Raw genomic sequence first — 18,449 nt, 5'->3', positions numbered from 1 at the left:
GTGACTTCCCTGGTGGCTCAGACAGTAGAGCATCTGCCTACAATGAGGGAGACTTGGCTTCAATCCCTGGGTCAGGAAGATCTCCTGGAGAAGGAAATGGCAACTCACTCCAGTATCTTGCCTGGAAAATCCCATGGACGGAGGAGTCTGGTAGGCTACAGGCCAAGGGGTTGCAAAGAGTTGGACACGACTGAGTAACTTCACTCACTCACTCACAGCTTTCTTTCTAGTCCAACTCTCACATCCATACATGACTTAGCCTTGACTAGATGGACCTTTGTTGGTAAAGTAATGTCTCTGCTTTTTAATATGCTGTCTAGGTTGGTCATAACTTTCCTTCTAAGAAGTAGGTGTCTTTTAATTTCATGGCTGCAGTCACCATCAGCAGTGATTTTGGAGCCCAAAAAAATAATGTCTGCCACTGTTTCCCCATCTACTTGCCATGAAGTAATGGGACTGGATGCCATGATCTTAGTTTTCTGAATGTTGAGCTTTAACCCAACTTTTCACTCTCCTGTTTCACTTTCATCAAGAGGTTCTTTAGTTCTTAGCTTTCTGCCATAAGGGTGGTGTCATCTGCATATCTGAGGTTTTATTGATATTTCTCCCGGCAATCTTGATTCCAGCTTATACTTCATCCAGCACAGCATTTCTCATGATGTACTCTGCATATAAGTTAAATAAGCAGGGTGACAATATACAGCCTTGATGTACTCCTTTCCCTATTTAGAACCAGTCTGTTGTTCCATGTCCAGTTCTAACTGTTGCTTCCTGACCTGCATACAGATTTCTCAAGAGGCAAGTCAGGTGGTCTGGTATTCCCATCTCTTTCAGAATTTTCCACAGTTTGTGGTGATCCACACAGTCAAAGGCTTTGGCATAGTCTTTATATACAACAGGTACAAAATTAAAAAAAAAAAAAAAAAAAGACTTGATTGTCCAAATTAAGTGCTAGCTTTTAAAATCAGAGCTTAGATTTCCTGGATCAGAGAACATTTGTTTTTTTAATCAGCATACTAAATTAAATCCAGCAAATAATATAGAACAATACACTGTTAATACTTAGAAACATTATTAATAGACTTCCTCGTCTATTATACAAAAGGGAAAAATGTCATAGGAATATTTACTTCCTAAGGTGAACAGCTTTCAACTCAGGTTATAAACGCACTACAACAGTATTAGTTAAACAAACAAACAAAAACCAACCACATACGGAAATTCCGTATTTAGTGATTTCCTACGAAGGAATTTAAGTTAGAGAAAGTCTAATAAGACAGTGCCTAACTAATTTCAAGACAAACGTTTCCTTTCCTGCAAGTAAAGGATACTTTAAATGATGATTTCTTCTCAGTCCAGGATCAAACTATTACAGCTGAAAAATAAGGTAGCCCCAGCCTACTAAAGCATTCTCTGTTAGATAATGTGCCAGAATAAATATTAGATTTGATTTCGTGAATTAAGATTTTAAAGTTGATTGTCTTCAATCCTCCTTTAGAAGCATAAATATATGACCTTAATAGAAGCAGTGGGAGGCACTATGACTACATACATATAATCTATTATGCACATAAAGTTTTACTATCCGGTGTGAATCTGCAAGAATGCTACACACTTAATGCCAACAAGGGCAGACATGAACTAGATGGCATATACAGAATGTAATGAAAATGTAAAAGGTCCAGGAACATAAGTTGGATTTATTTATTAGCCAAGGGCTATTTATGAAGGCTGATTTTATTTTTCTGGGCTCTAAAATCACTGCAGATGGTGATTGCAGCCATGAAATTAAAAGACGCTTACTTCTTGGAAGGAAAGTTATGACCAACCTACACAGCATATTAAAAAGCAGAGACATTACTTTGCTCTCTCGTCAAGGCTATAGTTTTTCCAGTGGTCATGTATGGATGTGAGAGCTGGACTATAAAGAAAGGTGAGCACCAAAGGATTGATGCTTTTGAACTGTGGTGTTGGAGAAGACTCTTGAGAGTCCCTTGGACTGCAAGGAAAACCAACCAGTCCATCCTAAAGGAGATCAGTCCGGGGTGTTCATTGGAAGGACTGATGTTGAAGCTGAAACTCCAATACTTTGGCCACCTGATGTGAAGAGCTGACTCATTTGAAAAGACCCTGATGCTGGGTAAGATTGAGGGCAGGAAAAGAAGGGGACGACAGAGGATGAGATGGTTGGATGGCATCACCGACATGGGTTTGGGTGGACTCCAGGAGTTGGTGATGGAGGGAGGCCTCGTGTGCTGCGGTTCATGGGGTCGCAAAGAGTCGGATACGACTGAGTGACTGAACTGAACTGAAGTACAGAAGATGCTCCCTGGCTACATATGCACAATGATGGACAGAAAAGATGAAAAACAGCTCATCAGTTTGGTGTAGAAAAGAGAAAAGAACTACAATTTGTTCAGTATCTATTCTCTACTGGCAATGGGTTCAGTAGGTCTCTACATTATTCCATTTAATACTAATAATAATTCTAGGAAACAAGTATTATGCCCATTTTAAATGTAAGACAGATTCAGAGAAGTAAAGTGAACTTTCCCAAAATCACAGTTAGTATGAGGTTGGTACAAATGTAATTATGATTTCAGACCATGAATTTTAAATATTATAAACACGTCTTTATTAATCAAAATAGGAATCATTACAATCAACACACTTTTAATAATGAGAAATAAGTTTGTTTATTGTTCTAGCATAAAAAAATTGTGCATTCGACAAACTCTTGTAAGCATTTTCTGCATCCTGCTGCTTGTGGAAGTGCTTTCCCTGCAAAAAGTTGTTGAGATGCTTGAAGAAGTGATAGTTGGTTGGCAAGAGGTCAGGTGAATATGGTCGATGAGGCAAAACTTTGTAGCCCAATTCGTTCAATTTCTGAAGCATTGGTTGTGTGATGTCTGGTCAGGCCTTTCTGTTGACCAATGCTAGCTTGCAGGTGTCACAGTTTTCGGTGCTTTTTATCGATTTGCTAAGCATACTTCTCAGATGTAATGGTTTTGCTAGGATTCAGAAAGCTCTAGTGGATCAGACGGGCAGCAGACCACCAAACAGTGACCGTGACCTTTTCTTGGTACAAGTTTGGCTTTGGGAAGTGCTTTGGAGCTTCTTCTTGGTCCAACCACTGAGATGGTCATCACTCCAATTGAGAAATGGTTCACTGCTGTTCCGTAGAGTAAGAGAAGACGACACCGCAAAATGACAATTTTTTGTCAGCTCATGAGGCATCCATTTATCAAGTTTTTTCACCTTTCCAATTTGCTTCAAATGCCAAATGACCGGAGAATGGTCGATGCTGAGTTCTTTGGCAATTTCTCGTGTAGTTGTAAGAGAATCAGCTTTGATGACAGCTCTCAACTGTCGTTGTCATCAACTTCTGATGGCCGGCCACTGAGCTCACCTTCAAGGCTCTCATCTCCTTTGCAAAACCTCTTGAACCACCACTGCACTGTACATTCATTAGCAGTTCCTGAGCCAATTACATTGTTGATGTTGTGACTTGTCTCCACTGCTTTATGGCCCATTTTGGACCCAAGAAAACTGTTCAAATTTGCTTTTTGTCTGATATCATTTCTATAGTCTAAAATAAATATAAAATAAACAGCAAGTAATGTCATTTACCAAAAAAAAACATAAAAACAGAGAAATGTACATTAAAATTATGTATAAAATAACCATGTTTACTTAGAATGTATTCCAACATTAAATGGAAAATTTCAACAACGCAAAAACTGCAATTATTTTTGCACCAACCTAACAGCACTCCTAAAATTAAGTCTCTGGTTTCAGAAATCTGGCTTCATTCCCAGACCCACCACGGCCTTTTACAATAACAAAGAAATCATTAAGTTAGTGGGGTAGTGGTTTGGAACTGAAGTGGAAAGAGAACAGAAGTAGAGACCAAGTAAGAGTCTACTGCAAAAACCCAGGAAAAGATGAACACGTGGACTAAGGGAGTAGTAGAGGTGGTGAGAAGAGGTCAGATTTTGAATATATTCTGAAGGTATAGTGGAGAGAATCTGCTGTCAGAAGAGAAAAATAAAGAAAAGAAGTCAGGATTAATTATGACGTTTGGGGCCAAATGATGGATCTGCAACTTACTGAAAAGGAAAGTGTGAGAGAACAGGTTTGGGGATGAGAAGAGTATTTGGACCTCTGTTTTGGACATACTGAGTTTGAGACGCCTATTAGACAAATAAGCAGATACGGACAGACATACATGAATACAGTCATCACATAATCACATTTAAAATGCATGATATCCCCAAGGAAGGGAGTATAGACAGAGACAGAGAGAGAGAGAAAAGAGGTCAGAGGTCTAAGCCTTGGGGCTGAATTCAATATGCACAGGGTGTGGGTATGAGGAGACCAGCAGACAATAAGAAGTAGTGGTCAGAGAAGAGGAACAAAACCAAAAGAGTACAGAAGTCAAGTAAAGAGTTTGTGGAAGGGAAAAGATCAAATGTTGATAGGTCAAGTAATATAAACAGTGAGAACTGATCACTGAATCTGGTCAATGTATTTGATTTAGTATGGTTCCTGTGAAGTGGTAAAATTTGAATGGATTAAGTTCAAGAGAGATTACAAAAAGCTTCTGGGAAAGGTCTTGTCTCTCCCTAGACATGGAAAATAACCCATGGAGACCCTGGATATTCTGACTGCCATCTTATAAACACAAGGAGGAATAAACTATGGGATCAAGTTAACACTATGAAAACTACGGCAGAGAGATAGAAAACACCAAGATCCTCGTGGACACTGAATTACTGACGAAAACTCCCCTATCTCTGGACTACAGTTATATTACCCAATAAAACCCCTTCGTCATATTAAGCAGAGGTCAGTAAACTAGTCCACAAGCCAAATCTATCCTGCTGTCTTTTTTTTAAAGACAGCCAGTGAGTTAAGAATGGTTTCTACATTTGTAAGTAACTGGAAAAAAGTTGAAAAAATAATATTTTGTGACAAATAAAAATGGTATAAAATTGAAATTTTAAGTGTCCATTAAGTTTTATTAGAATATGGTCATGATCACTCATTTACATACTTCTGTGAAACTGATACAGTAACACCCTATGAAGTTGTGAGAAATGAATGTAATAGTAAACACAGCATGCCATCTGGCACTAAGTAAACACTTATTAAATGATAACTGTACTCTTCATCTATCATCATCATGATCAACAACATCCTTTCACCACAAGATGGCTTAAATGTCATTTCCTATCTTCTTTGTAAAGACTTTCTGGAGGCCTATCAGAAAGAATTAAATGTTCCCTCTTCTGTGCTTCCAAAGCACATAATACCTATCTGTTTTACAGCACTGCCACACTGAATAATAATTATTTATATGACTATCTCTGGACTGTAAAATGTTCAAGTTTGTCTCTTGAAAGCCTTATTCATATGGTATTTTCAGTGCCAACTTCAGAATATGTAGCTATTCCTTAAAAAAAAGAAGTTGAATTAATTTTGTCAAGGCCCAGCTCTAAAATTAATGCCTTTATCAAATCAAGTCAAGGAAAAAAACAAAAAGTGGTATTGAAATGGTTTGAGATACAGTTTTAGAAGTTCACTGTTTTTCTTTTCTTATCCCAACTACTGCTATAAAAAGAAAAGATGAGCAGCATCATTCTAAAGCACTAGGACCTTATCTTCCGCTTCAATCCCCATAATCTTTATTTGTCAATAAAAATGTTCACAGGGAAGCCCAGGCCCATCTAAAAGTTTATTTAGTTCTTAAAAAAACCTACACAGAGTTTCTCTAAAGAGAAAAGGAAACATTCTATACCAGACAAAATATACTGGTTAACATGCCATCAGTACTACAGCTAGTAGTTTTCAAAAGTATTCTATACGGGCTTCCCTGGTGGCTCAGATGGTAAAGAATCTGCCTGCAATGTAGGAGACCTGGGTTCAACCTCTGGGTCAGGAAGATCCCCTGGAGAAAGGAATGGCAACCCACTCTAGTATTGTTGCTGGGACAATCTCATGGTCAGAGGAGCCTGGTGGGCTACAGTCCATGGCGTCTCAAAGAGGAGTTTGACATGACTGAGTGACTAACATTTTGGGGGGGCTTCCCTGGTGGCTCAGATGGTAAAGAATCTGCCTGTAATGCAGGAGATCCAGGTTCAATCCCTGAATTGGGAAGGTCCCTGGAGAAGTATAATCTTTATCTTTCAATAAAAATATTCATAGGGAAGCTCAGATCCACCTAAAAGTTTATTTAGTTCTTAAGAAGACATATACAGAGTTTCTCTAAAGAGAAAAAGGAGGATTGTACGCCAAACAAACAACTGATTAGCAGGCCATCAGTACTATAGCTAATACTTTTCAAAAGCATACTATAAGATATTTTCAAAGTTTGCCAGAATATAAAACTGCCTAGTTCACAGGTTTTCATAGACCTAGCTTGTATACTCTAAATTCAAAAAAAGAGTAACTTCTTTATGATGAGTTATTAATTTATATTTGCCTAAGGCATCCAAAATGTCCTAGAAAGTCTGACCTGTAGCTCAAGAAAAGTTCTGCTTAACAGAATGTTTTGATTCTCATGATGGAGCTAATGCATCAGTGATGATGACTAATAACAGGGAAACAAAACAGCTTTGCTAATTGTAAATGGAGCAATCACCAGTAATAATATCAGTATTTTAAAAGCTGATGACTCTGCTTTCAAGGTGCACAAGCCTAACACTAAGTTGTTATTGTTGTTGTTGTTCAGTCACCCATTAGTGTCCAACTCTTTGCAACCCAATGGACTACAGCACGACAGGCTTCCCTGTCCCTCATCATCTCCTGGACTTTGCCCAAGTTCATGGCCATTGCATCGGTGATGTCATCCAGCCATCTCACCCTCTGACGCCCTTTTCTCCTTCTGCCCTCAATCTTTCCCAGCATCAGGGACTTTTCCTATGAGTCAGCTGTTCACATCACATGAAAAATACTGGAGCTTCAGCATCAGTCCTTCCAATGAATACACAGGGCTGATTTCCCTTAAGATTGACTGGTTTGATTTCCCTGCTGTCCAAGGGAACTCTCAAGAGTCTTCTCCAGCCCTATAGTTCGAAGACATCAATTCTTCAGCACTCCATCTTCTTTACAGTCCAGCTCTCACAATCATACGTGACCACTGGGAAGACCATAGCTTTGCCTATATGGACCTTAATTTTTTTAATATTTAGTTTTGAGCTGGCTCTTTGACGCTCTTCCTTTACCCTCATCAAGAGGCTCTGTAGTTCCTCTTTGGTTTCTGCCATTAGAGTGGTGTCATCTGTATATCTGAGATTGTTGATGTTTCTCCCGCCTATCTTGATTCTGGCTTGTAACTCATCCAGGCTGGCATTTCTCATGATGTGCTCAGCATATAGATTAAACAGACAGGGTGACAGCAGATAGCCCTGTCGTACTCCTCAATCTTGAACCAACCAGTTGTTCCATACAGGGTTCTAATTGTTGCTTCTTAAACCGCATACAGGTTTCTCAGGAGACAGGTAAGATGATCTGGTATTTCCATTTCTTTAAGAGCTTTCCACAGTTTATTATAATCCACACAGTCAAAGGCTTTGGCATAGTCAATGAAACAGAGGTAGATGTTTGTCTGGAATTCCCCAACTCTCTCTATGATCCAGCAAATGTTGGTAATTTGATCTCTGGTTCCTCTTCCTTTTCTAAACCCAGCTTGGACATATGCAAGTTCTTAGTTCACATAATGCTGAAGTCTACCATGCAAGATTTTAAGCATGACCTTGCTAGCATGGGAGATGAGTGCAACTGTGCTATGGCTAGCACATCCTTGGGGCTTCCCAAGTGGCACTGGTGGTAAAGAACCCCAAGTTAAATTAACAGAATAACTCTGTTAAAAATAAAGATGTCTACAATTACGTAGCTTTTCCTTTTTTAAAAAATCAACTTTTTATTTTAGAATAGTTTTAGATTTACAGAAAAGTTGCTAGGAGAGTACAGGAAGCTCTTATAAACCCTAAACCTGGTTTCCCATCTTACATTAGTCATTTGATTAAACTAAGCAATCAATATTGACATTACTATTAAGTCAAGTCCATACTTACTTAGATTTCCTTAGTTTTTGTCTAATGTCTTTTTTTCCATCCCACGATACCATGCTACGTTTAGTCATCATGTCTCCTTAGTTTCCTAAGACTATAACAGTGTCTCTGACTTTCCTTATTTTGGCTGACCTTGACAATTTTGAGGAGTACTGGTCAGGAATTTTGTAGAATGTCCTGTAAATGGGTTTGTTTAATGCTTTTCTCATGATTAGATTGGGATTAGACCCAGATTATAGGTTTTAGGGAGAAAGACACAGAGGCAAACTGCCATCCTAATCATATCAAGAGGACACACTATTAATAGCATGAAACTTGTTAAATATCCTACATAACTGAAAAGGTAAAAGTGAAGCTCAAGCTTCTTACACTGTGCCAACATTAATGAAAACAGTCATTACCTACTTGGTCTACATTATGTGCCAGGCACTATGGTCAATGTCTTATGAATCTATGTCACTCAATTCTCAATAAAATCTTATGAGATAAATATTAGCTTTCTTCTTTTTTTTTTTTTTCACTAGATCAGGAAACAAGAGATGAGACTTTAAGCAAAAATGGTCACAACTACAGTTATTAAGCACAGGACTCAGATCTGAAATGGCCTGATTCTCTAAGGCCCATTCTCTTCTCCACCATTCGAGGTCACCTCCCTGCAAAAGGGAATAGAGTCATTTTTGCATCTATACACAGACATACCATGACATGTTAAGGAGCTCTAACAATATGGTTGTAGGAGATGAAAACAAGATGAAGAAATTCCAAGGTGAATTTGAAATAATCTCTGATTTCAAACTTCTTCCCCTTGGATTGGGTACTCAGTACAACTCACTAAAGTTCTTGAGCTTGATCTAACAGTTTTCTTCTCCACATGGAGTTTCCCTAATGCACAGATATCTCCACACATAAATACTTCTTAGATACATAGAATGATAGAGCCAGAAGGAACTGGGGGTTTCTTTGTCTCTGTCAATTTATTTTTTTTTTTACATTCTGTGAAGTTGAAGCTTTAAAATAAAGTCCAGCATAGCAATTTATAACAGTTAAAAAGATAAATGAATGTCAACAATAACTGTATATATACACATGTATTTTTTAGGAGATTCCCTGATAGCTCAGTTGGTAAAGAATCCACCTGCAATACAGGAGACCCTGGTTCGATTCCTGGATTGGGAAGATCCCCCGGAGAAGGGAGAGCCTACCCACTCCAGCATTCCGGCCTGGAGAATTCCATGTAGTATATAGTCCATGGGGTCGCAAAAAGCCAGACACGAGTGACTTTCACTTCACTTCATGCTTTATATTTAGTGTTCTTATCTGTTGAAACCCAATGCTGAGGAGGACATATATGGGTCTCGGATGCACATCAGAATGATCTAGGAACCCGGGGATTTTGAAAAATATTCAAAACTCCAGCTATTCTCCCAAATCAATTAAATAAGAATAACTGAGCCTGAATCCCAGACAGGAATATTTCTTTAAAGCTCCCTGGATGATTCCAAATTGCAGCCATAGTTGGGAAACATGAGTAGAGATTAAGCTGTACTGTGATAGTGATGAACTGAATCCATCTGAAATTTTCCAGTGATAACTCTGGAGGTCAAAGCTACTAACTGCATGGAAGGATATGATCTCTCAGTTGAGGACAAAGATTATATTCATAGGTTCACTCTCTGATCTCTTTTCTTCTGTTTACCTTTTACTATCATTTATTTTGGTGACTTGGGGGTGGCGATGTTGTAGACTAAACGGGGTAATATTGCATAATGCAGAGAAGAGTTTAACCTACAGTTAACTAGTCCGAATGTCCAAATTTGTACTGGGCTTGATAAGTTGTATTACCAAGATGATGATTTTATCTAAATGTAAAGTTTCCTAAGATTCTAAAAACTTTTAGAATAGCCTCTGCTTCTTTCTATTAACCTGGGCCTCAGGGGAGTCACAGCCTCTAAAGTATGAGATGGGATGTTCAGGAACAGTACCAGATTTTATTTGCAAAGACAGTTGGGAATAAAAGAACATCGTGCACTGAGGGAAGTTCAAAGAGTTTGGTAATGGCTAGAGAACAGCAAGTAGGGGGAAGAGGCAGGATATAAAAGTAGAAAAGTTGGCAGAGGCAAAATCACAAAAGGCATAATCATTATTCATGATGATCAATCTGACCTTTCTCCTGTAAGTGGGAGGAAGAAAATGACAGGCATTAAGCAGGGGAGGAGCATGATCTGACTAGTGTTCCGAGAAGATACATTTGAAATGTGTATATAAACTGGCACTATTGGGTCACAGGCTAAAGGCAAAGAGATAGCTGCAATAAGTCCAGAGGAAATAACGCCTGAATAAATGCACTAACATTAAGAATATAGAGGAAAAGCTAGATTCATGGACTATTTGGGACTTAGAACAAAGACTTTGTACCCATTTAAAAGAGTTGTTTCTAACCACTATCATCAATTTTCTTTCTCTTTCTTCTTTAAATCCATTCCCATCAGGCATTTGCCCACACTACTCCAAAAAATTTACACTTACCAAGATTCCCTATAAAGTCCACTGCTAAATCCAATGGTCAGTTCTCAGTTTTATTTTTGGACTGATTGACAACATGTGATGCTGTTAATCATTCTGGAGCTTTCTCTTCACTTAACTTTCAAGAGCCCACACTTTCCTACCTCTGTGGCTCCTTCTTTGTCAGTCTCCCTGGCTTATTCTTTCTCATCTCCCTCATATCTAAATGTTGTACTGCCCCAGGGCTCATTTTTCTGATCTGTACTCTTTGCTGTGTAATTCCCTTGGTTATCTCAAACAGATCCATGGTTTTATGCTTCATCTATACACTGATGATTTCCAAATTTATATCTCTAGCCTGGACCTCATCCATGAACTAACTCCATATTTATGGAGTTATCTACACTACATCTCTACTATGAATATCAGAAGGACAGCTCAAGATTTAATGTCTTAATATTCCTCCATAAACCTGCTCCTCTCACAACCCTCTTCATCTTTGTAAAGAGCAACTTCACTCTTTTAGTTGCTCAAGTTAAAAACCTTGGAGTCATCCTTAACCCATCTTTTTCTCTCACACGGCACATACGAGCCAACAGTAAATCCTGTCAGCCATACATTCATAACATATCAAAACTATTTCTCACCCTTTGCTACTGGTCCAAGCCACCTTCATGTATAACCTTGTTCCCTGATCCCATCTGGCTTCAATCTAGTCTCAACACAGCAATCAGAATGGTTCTATGAAAACACAAATCAGACTATGATACTTCTCTCTTCAAAACCCTTCAAAGATTCCCCCTTCTTAATAAGAGTAAAAGTCAAAGTTCATAGGTCCAGGTAGTATATGATCTGACCCTCATCCCCTCTCTGACTTCACTTCCTACTTACTCTTGCCTCTCTGGCTTGACTGAGGGGTACTGGGTTCCCCTCACTATGCTTCAAACACCCCAAGAATGCACCCATATCAAAATCCCTGCCTGGAATACTTTCTTCTCAGATATCCATTTGGCTTGTTTGTTCACCTCCTTCAGGTTGATACCTAACTGTCCCCTCCACGAGGCCTTCCCTCACCACCCCTAAGTAAAATTGTATCCACCCACACACACCATATTTACACAAATATACTTTTTTCTCCCTTCCCTGCTTCAGTTTTCTTAGTAGCTATCACTAACATATTCTACATTTTACTTATTTATCTTAATTTTGGCCATGTTCTCCACTAGAATTTAAGTTCCATGAGGGTAAATCATTTTGCATTCATTGTTCTATCCCCATGTCTAGGACAGCATCCAATACATAATATGTGCTCAAAAAATATCTCTTGAATTGATTAATTTGCCTAGGTGAAATGAGTAAAAGGAAGAAATTCTGGCTGCCTTAGAATTATTAATTTGGGTATTTCATTGCACTGATTACAATGTCATTAACCAAGCTATAGGATAGAAGGTGGGAGACAGGGAAAGAGAAAAAATAAGTCACTCTAACCAAGGAGTCAATTTAAAATCTGATTTAGAGCAGCATCAATTTCTAAATTTAGAACTAGGTGGAGGGAAACATGAAGAGCCAGAAATAGAATAATTTAATCCCTTGAAAACCAAGTTAGCCACTCTCAAATAAGAGTTCGATAATGATTTTCAACCCAAACATTTCTGCTTTACTTTAAAATCCATTATTCTACAAGGGCGCTCCTTATTCACCCAACTGCATGAAAACTGGAAAGATCCATCTACATAACAACTAGCTTTTTGAAATCTTTATCTCAATGTCTCAAATACACTTCAAACTCAAAATATCCAAACATGAAATTCTGACCTTTCCCTCACCCTTCAAACCTGATACACTCTAGAAGAGCTCCCCATCTCAATAAATTCATCACCACATATTGTTGATTTTCCTTCTTAAATATCTCTTGAACCCATCTTCCTGTCTCCATATCCAATCTGCATCCATTCCTGTATCCATTCTCTTCTGAATGTTTATATTACTCTTCTGAGTAATCACTTAGAAATACAAATCCAGTAGTTATCCCATTTAATGTTTAAAATGTTTAAATGCTCCTCTGTCAGAAGAGATAAAAATTCTTAACATGATCTATAAGGTTTTATTTTTTTCCAGCTTCATTTCTAATTAGCTCTCCCTCTGTTTTCCTAATATTGGCTTTCTTTCATTTTCTGCTCTCTACTCTCAGGATATCTAGAGCAGAAACCCGAGAAATAACTACCATATACTCAGGGAGTCAGGATAAAATGCTTTCACCCAAAATTCTTGCCTTCATGTATGAAGATAAGTTTCAACTGCACTAATAACACAGAATTTTATGTCATATAGTTAACAATAAAAGAAACCTTCATATTTATTTCTCTTATTCCCTAAAAAGAAAGATAGCTACTGACAGACTAAAACTCAAATCTCTCCCTCTCCACTTCATTTCTGAGGCACAGTATCTTTCTGTTCTGACTGATAACTAGGTTTAAATACACTGACATTGAAAACCCAAAGTGAAAAAAAAGGCCACAAATCATGTATTATCTAAATAGCTTCAATTTTCGCAAATAAATTCTTCTTACCCTGTATACCTAAGTAATATTTTGCTGCCACTGGTTTATACATACTTTTTTTTTCAAATACTCAGCATGATATTATGTGTAATACCTAATCTTTACTGTATTATTTGTGATAATGATAGCAATGAAAATGAAAATTCACGATCAAAACGATTTAAGAAAAAATTGCTATTAAAGCTAACAACATGACCTTAACATACACTGTTGTTTTTGTTCAGTCACTAAGTTGTGTTTGACTCTTTGCGACCCCATGGACTGCAGCATGACAGGCTTCCCTGTCTCTTACTATCTCCTGGAGTTTGCTCAAACTCATGTCCGTTTAGTTGGTGATGCCATCCAACCAACTCATCTTCTGTCACCCCATTCTTCTCCTGCCCTCAATTTTTCCCAGCTTTAGGGTCTTTCCCAATGAGCTGGCTGTTTGCATCAGGTGGCCAGTGTACTGGAGCTTCAGTTTCAGTCCTTCCAATGAATATTCAGGGTTGATTTCCTTAGGAAATCAGTTTGGACTGACTGGATTGATCTCCCTGGAGTTTAAGGACTCTCAGAGTCTTTTCCAGCACCACGGTTTGAATTAATTCTTCGGTGCTCAGTCTTCTTTATGGTCCAACTCTCACATCCGTGCCTGACTAGTGGAAAAACCACAGCTTTGATTATATGGTCATTTGTCGGTGAAGTAATGTCTCTGCTTTCTAATACACTGTCTAGGTTTGTCACAGCTTTCCTTCCAAGGAACAAGCGTCTTTTAATTTCATGGCTGCAGTCACCATCTGCAGTGATTCTAGAGCCCAAGAAAAGAAAGTCTGTCACTGTTTCCATTGTTTGCCCATCTTTTTGCCATGAAGTGATGGGACTGGATGCCATGATTTTTGGTTTTTGAATGTTGAGTTTTAAGTCAGCTTTTTCACTTTCCTCTTTCACTTTCATCATGACGCTCTTTAGTTCTTCTTTGCTTTCTGCCATAAGAGTAGTGTCATCTTCATACCTGAGGTTATTGATATTTCTCCCGGCAATCTTGATTCCAGCTTGTGCTTCATCCAGCCTGACATTTCTCATGATGTACTCTGCATATAAGTTAAATAAGTAGGATGACAATATACAGCCTTGACATACTCCTTTCCCAATTTGGAACCAGTCCATTGTTCCATGTCTGGTTCTAACTGTTGCTTCCTGACTGCATATAGGTTTTCCAGGAGGCAAGTAAGGTGGTCTGGTATTTCCATCTCTTTAAGAATTCTCCATAGTTTGTTGGGATCCACACAAAGGCTTTAGTGCAATCAGTGAAGCAGAAGTAGATACTTCTCTGGAATTCCCTTGCTTTTTCTATGACCCAACAGATGTTAGCAATTTGATCTCCGATTCCTCTGCCTTTTCTAAACGTAGCTTGCATATCTGTAAGTCCTTGATTTACATACCACTGAAGCCTAGCCTGAAGGATTTTGAGCATTACCTTGCTAGCCTGTGAAATGAGCGTAGTTGTACAGTAGTCCGAACATCTTTGGCATTGCCTGTCTTTGGGATTGGAATGAAAACTGACCTTTTCCAGTCCTGTGGCCACTGCTGAGTCTTCCACATTTGCTGACACACTGAGTGCAGCACTTAAACGGCATCATCTTTTAGGATCTGACATAGCTCGGCTGGAATTTCATCACCTCAACTAGTTTTGTTTGTGGTAATACTTCCTAAAGTACACTTGACTTCACACTCGAGGATGTATGGCTCTAGGTGAGTGACCATACCATCATGGTTATCTGGGTCATTAAGACTTTTTTCTGTGTAGTTCTTTTGTGTATTCTTGCCACTTCTTTTTAATCTCTTCTGCATCTGTTAGCTCCTTGCCATTACTGTCCTTTACAGCGCCCATCTTTGCATGAAATGTTCCCTTGGTATCTCCAATTTTCTTGAAGAGATGTCTAGTCTTTCCCATTCTATTGTCTTCCTCTATTTCTTTGCATTGTTCACTTAAGAAGGCTTTCTTATCTCTCCTTGCTATTCTCTGGCACTCTGCATTCAGTGGGGTATATCTCTCCCTTTCTCCTTTGCCTTTCACTTCTCTTCTTTCCTCAGCTATATGTAAGGCCTCCTCAGACAACCATTTTGCCTCCTTGCATTTCTTTTCCTTTGGGATGGTTTTGGTCAGTGCCTCCTGTACAATGTTATAAACCTCTGTCTATAATCTTCAGGGCACTCTATCAGATCTAATCCCTTGAATCTATTTGTCACCTCCACTGTATAATCATAAGGGATTTGATTTAGCTCATATCTGAATGGGCTAGTGGTTTTCCCTACTTTCTTCAACTTAAGCCTGAATTTTGCAATAAGGAGCTCATGATCTGAGTCACAGTCATGTCTAGGTCCTGTTTTTGCTGACTCTATTTATATACATAATATACAAAATTCAAAAATAATATTTCTTTCTTTAAGCTCGTCATTAGTAAGGTTCTTACTAGAGTACTACCATTCTGCGTTTTTCTCCCAAGAAGCTAGGAAATGATGAAGTGGTTGAATACTAGAGATCATTAGGATCAAACAGAATATAAAACTATTTAATCAAAGAATATGGGAGGAACTGAATAAAGAACCAGAAAACAGACTTTCATGTAAATAAAGGAACTCTGAATATGACAAAATAGCATTACTAAAAACACTGGAGTAAGGAAAGGCTACTAGACAACAAATAAGGTGGGAAAATTGTCTTTCTCCATAGGAGAAAAAAAAAATTAGATCCCATTCTCACACCATAATCCTATCACCAAAAATTAATGGAAAAAGAAAAACTAAAATTAAAAATCTGAAACTGAAAAACACAACTTTAACCATTTTAAGAAACTACAGGAGTATATATTTGTGATCTCTTAAAGAAAGATTTCTGAAACAAAACAGGGGGAAAGAAGGTAAATATGAATAAATTAAAAATTTTAACTTCTATTCAATATGAGTTTAGAGTTTTAGTCTCATAACCAAAAACAAAGTTTTAAGACCAGACAGAGACTGAGAGAAGATATCTGCCATGAATGTCACAGACTATGAATCAATCTAAAGGTCCACAAACTTCTATAAAGAGAACAAATATTCTAGGCTTTGCAGACAACATGTTTTCTGTTGCAACTATTCAATTCTGCCACTATAGTGCAAAAGCAGCCATAGACAATATATAACTAAATGAGTATGGCTATGTTACAATAAAACTTTATTTATGGACACAAATCTGAATTTCATATAATTTTCACATGGTCCTTCCACAAGGTCCATCTAGTCAAAGCTATGGTTTTTCCAGTAGTCATGTATGGATGTGAGAGTTGGACTATAAAGAAAGCTGAGCAACGAAGAATTAATGCTTTTGAACTGTGGTGTTGGAGAAGACTCTTGAGAATCCCTTGGACTGCAAGGAGATCCAACCAGTCCATCTTAAAGGAAATCAGTCTTGAATATGTATTGGAAGGACTGATGCTGAAGCTGAAACTCCAATCCTTTGGCCACCTGATGTGAAGAACTGACTCATTTGAAAAGACCCTGATGCTGGGAAAGATTGAAGGCGGGAGGAGAAGGGGACGACAGAGGATGAGATGGTTGGGTGGCATCACTGACACAGTGGACATGAGTTTGGGTAAACTCCAGGAGTTGGTGATGGACAGGGAGGCCTGGCGTGCTGCAGTCCATGGGGTCGCAAAGAGTTGGACACGACTGAGTGACTGAACTGAACTCACATGTTATGATATTTTATTCTTATTTATTTTTTCCGAATCACTTAAAATAAATGTAAAAACTGTACAAACAGGTGGTGGGTTGGATCAATTTTTTTTAAAAAGATAAATAATCCATGAGAAAAATACATAAAGAGTATGAGGAGGCCGTTAACAAAAGAGGAAATCTGAAAGCCCAATCCATGTCTGAAAGGCCAATGGAAGGATATTCAGCCTTGTTAAAAATTATGGCAACAGAAATTAAAGCAGCAGGGTATTATCTTTCACCTACCAGAATGGGGAAAATGAAGAAGTGTGACCAAGTCAATGATGGCAGTTCAGTTCAGTTGCTCAGTCGTGTCCGACTCTCTGTGACCCCATGAACCGCAGCACGCCAGGCCTCCCTGTCCATCACCAACTCCCGGAGTCTACCCAAACCCATGTTCATCGAGTCGGTGATGCCATCCAACCATCTCATCCTCTGTCGTCCCCTTCTCCTCCTGCCCCCAATCCCACCCAGCATTAGGGTCTTTTCCAATGAGTCAACTCTTCGCATGAGGTGGCCAAAGTATTGGAGTTTCAGCTTCAACATCAGACCTTCCAATGAACACCCAGGATTGATCTCTTTTAGGATGGATTGATTGGATCTCCTTGCAGTCCAAGGGACTCTCAAGAGTCTTCTCCAACACCACAGCTCAAAAGCATCAATTCTGAGGCGCTCAGCTTTCTTCACCGTCCAACTCTCACATCCATACATGACCACTGGAAAAACCATAGCCTTGACTAGACGGACTTTTGTTGGCAAAGTAATGTCTCTGCTTTTAAATATGCCATCTAGGTTGGCCATAACCTTCCTTCCAAGGAGTAAGCGTCTCTTAATTTCATGGCTGCAGTCACCATCAGCAGTGATTCTGGAGCCCAAAAAAATAAAGTCTGACACTGTTTCCATTGTTTCCCCATCTATTTCCCATGGAGTGATGGGACCAGATGCCATGATCTTAGTTTTCTGAACGTTGAGCTTTAAGCCAACTTTTTCACTCTCCTCCAATGATGGCAAGGATATGGCAAAACAGGAACTCTCAAACACTTCTGAGAGGAGTGTAAACTAATACGGTGACACAGGAGAGAAATTATCTAGGAGAAGTGAAAATGCAAATAACCTACACCTGGGCAATTCTACTTCTACGTATAGCTCCTAGATACGTAAGTAAGGAATTCACTGCAGCATTATTTGTAGTAACACAAAACACATACTAAAATAAACTCAAATTTCTATTAGGAGAGAAATGGATTTAAAAAATATGCTTATAAAACTGAATATCATACAACACCTAAAAGAAATAAACCACATCCACATACACCAACAAGAGCAAAATAAGAAAAATGCAGAATTATACACAGAGAATACCAACACCTAGTAAAATTTAAAACACACACAATACTAAGCTAAAACTTGTTCACAGATAATATTGATATTGGAATCTCTCATCTTCAAAAAAGGAGACTCAAACGTCAATTTTTTTTTCTTTTACCAAAATCAAAATGTCTATATTGAGTCTGTGTATAACCTATGCCTCTGTGTATCTGTATCAGAATATGGTTACAGCAAGGAGAACTAGTGA

The 18,449-nt window shown here is 38.5% G+C and overlaps 1 protein-coding gene across 4 annotated transcripts in view; it reads right to left on the bottom strand.

Annotated features, from left to right (window-relative positions):
• The window catches only part of TANC2 (tetratricopeptide repeat, ankyrin repeat and coiled-coil containing 2), a 363,447-nt gene that overhangs the window by 261,803 nt on the left and 83,195 nt on the right, over positions 1–18,449 (bottom strand). The window lies entirely within an intron of this gene.

The sequence above is a fragment of the Giraffa tippelskirchi genome, chromosome 3 (assembly GCF_054371585.1).
Source record: "Giraffa tippelskirchi isolate mGirTip1 chromosome 3, T2T-mGirTip1v1.2.pri, whole genome shotgun sequence".
Classification (NCBI taxonomy): domain Eukaryota; kingdom Metazoa; phylum Chordata; class Mammalia; order Artiodactyla; family Giraffidae; genus Giraffa; species Giraffa tippelskirchi.
The sequence above is the reverse complement of the archived record's forward strand: the minus strand, read 5'-3'. Positions and strand labels throughout refer to the sequence as shown.